The sequence below is a fragment of the Cebus imitator genome, unplaced genomic scaffold (genome assembly GCF_001604975.1).
Source record: "Cebus imitator isolate Cc_AM_T3 unplaced genomic scaffold, Cebus_imitator-1.0 Scaffold584, whole genome shotgun sequence".
NCBI classification, from domain to species: Eukaryota; Metazoa; Chordata; class Mammalia; order Primates; family Cebidae; genus Cebus; species Cebus imitator.
In genome coordinates, this window is record NW_016107899.1 from 593,982 (window position 1) to 597,043 (window position 3,062).

Below are 3,062 nucleotides of genomic sequence, written 5' to 3' on the forward strand. Positions count from 1 at the left end.
AAAAAAAAAAAAAAAAAAAAAAAAGAACAAAGGCCTTTTGCAGAGAAGTGGCCTTGGAGGAAAATCGGTGGAGGTGCAGTCGTTTGGTGAGGGCTTTCTTGGTGGCATGCCAGCAGTCACCCTGCCCCTTCCATGTGGCGGGCACAGCCTCGGAGACAGTGAAACTGCCTCCCTCAGTGGCTTTTCCTAGGTGGGAAGACAGAGTTTTGGGGCTTCAAGGAAGTTGGCAGAGCCTGGAAACCATTGGTGGACTCTCAGTAAGACTTGGAAATATATTTTTGATAACTTTTCTATTGACCAAAACATTTTCAAATTGATGTGGCCCAAAAACTACCACATCACATCACCTGTCCTTGGCTATCGGGAAGTGGAGCCTGGGAGAGTGTGTAATGAGGATTAGGGGTGAATGATCCAGTAAATGCCTGTGGGAAGTTGCCTCACCAGTAGGGGAAAACGTTAGAGTCCTGCGTTTCACCAAATACACGAGTAAATTCTAGAGGAAATACATTCTGAAAATGGAAAACCTAAACTTGAAAACGTGCTAAAAGAAAATGTAAGGGGATATTTTCATGACTTTGGGGTCAGAAAGGGTTTACTAGGCAAGACTGAAAATCCAATAACCATAGAGGAAATGATAGACAGAGTTGACCAACGAAACCAAAGCAAAACAGAAACCCAAACCAGTTCTTTTCCTTAATTTTTAAATTTTTAGTAAGGATCTATCACTTTTGTATAAAAGCATAATCTACAAGAACCTGTATTTAATCATTCCCCTCAAACATCTGCCCAGAAATAGATGATGAATCTAGAAGAGGTGCTTCGAGAAAAACATGATTTTGGAGTTTTACCAACAGATGTGAATTCCAGGTGAGGTTTCAGTTACTCACTGGGTGATCTTGAGCAGGTAACCTCTTTTAATGCCTAAGATTTTTACTTCTAAAAAAAATTAGAAATAATAATTCCTATGTCATAGAGATGCTGTATTAATGAAACATATAAGAGACAACGTATGTAATTGTTGATGATCAATAAATGTTCCTTCCCTTTCCCTCCTTGAACCAAACCACTTCTGCTTAGTGAATGAAAGCAAAGTTCAAGTACAAGCCAAAGAGCCAGAGGAAATACCTGCCACACATGTGACAAAGAAAGGGTCATAGCCATAATAGTTGGAGAGTTCACACCCATCGATGAAAGAAGAAGACAAATGATAAAAGTAGCAGCAAAGTCAAGCCCAAAGGGAAAAAAAAATTATTGCTAATGACTAATCAGCACTGCAAAGATGTTCACCCTCACTAAAAATGAGGGGAATGTAAATACAAACATCTGTGAGACGCCATGTTTCACTGGTGAGACTGGACAAAGTTCAGGAGGCTGAGACTGTATTTGAGGAGGCGGGCCCCAGGGAAAGGTGCCCTCTCACTCTCTCCGTACATTCAGGTGCGACTGTTTGGTGCCATTTTGGCAATGGCCATAAAATTTGGCAGGATCTGGACAAGTTAAAAATGTACATTTTGGACCCAGTAATTCTATTTTTTGGAATATGTCTTATAGGAATACCTGTCTATGGACATAAAATGAATAAACACTAACATATATCTTGCATTATTACACAGTGAAAATTGGAAGCAAACTTTGTGCCCATAATAGGGGAATAGTAAACAATTTTTGGTACATATACAGATCTTGTGAAATATTATGGGGCATTGCAAAACACAAGTTAGATATATAGATACAGATGTACAGTATTCTCCAATATATATTTGGTGAAATTCTTATTTATCTCAAAAGCAACAAGAGAAAATCTCTATGCACAAAGGATCTAGCAGATTATAGACACTCAGCATGTGCTTGTTAAATGAAATCTATGTAAATGCATAGAAAAAGTTTTGGAAGGTCGTGCAGCCAAGTGTCCTTAGCAGTAATCCAGAAAGAGGGGACAGGATTTGTACATCATGCATTTCTCTATTGTTTGCATTTTAATTTTGTGACAGTTTTAAGGAAGTTGCACCCTTCCAAAAGGAGGTGACTTCACTGTCGTTTACACAGTAAAGATGGTCACGGTAAAGCAGGAAGAGCCGCACAACAAACCTCTCGAACACCGAACTGGGAAGGAAGGGGTGATTTATTCGGCCGGGAGCAGCGGTGACATAGTTGCCTAACAGCTGAACTCCCCAACAAAGAAAGTCACTGCCCTTTTAAAGGCTTACAACTCTAGAAATTACATGTGAAAAGGTCTTGATCCATGAAGTAGGTGTGAGGTACATGACTTAGGTGGGGGTTTGATCCTGTTTAAGAACAGTGCCTTCAGAAAGATTCCTCCATACCACATCCATGATCCACAGATGGGATTGTGGTTAGCGGTAGGGGTCTTATCCTTAACCTGGCTGGTGGCGCCAACCAGTCCTTCCTCTGGCTAACTTCTAACTTCTCCTTTTGAGATGCAATGTAGAAGGCTGAAGGTGATTAAGGGTCTCCTTCCTCAGCGGTGCTGGTGACTTCAGAGCAAATGTTATTTCCCTTCCTGGGGTTCGGGAAAGAAGCCTCAGAGCTGGAAGGCTGGGGAATGCTGGCTGCAGCTGAATGCCCAGGAAGGACGCGATCTACCTGAGTCAACCCCACTCACTCATCTCTTCACTCCACCGCCAACAACAGTCTGGCTTTTGCTCCTACTGTCCCCAAAATGGTTTTGCTCAGATTAACAAAAACTTCCTAGAGACCAAATCAAACTGGCATATTTTAGTTCTCATATCACTTGACTGCTCCTTTTTGCAATATTCTCTTAACTTCCATAAAATCATGTAATTCTGGTGTTTTCTTCGTCTGAGCTACTTTTTCTCAGTTTCTTTGCAGTTTTTCTCTCCATGCTTCTCAGAAGTTAGTGCTCTTAAGCGTTTGTCTCTAGGCATCTTCTCTTCCTTTTCTAGGTTCTCTGTGGTCTTCCTGCATGACCTCCACACTCTCAAGGCTGAATTCCAATCTCCAGGCCCTGTTTCTAGGACAGACTCTTCCTCCGTGCTCCAGACCTGTGTCTCCGATAGTAACTGTGCATCTCTACCTGGGAG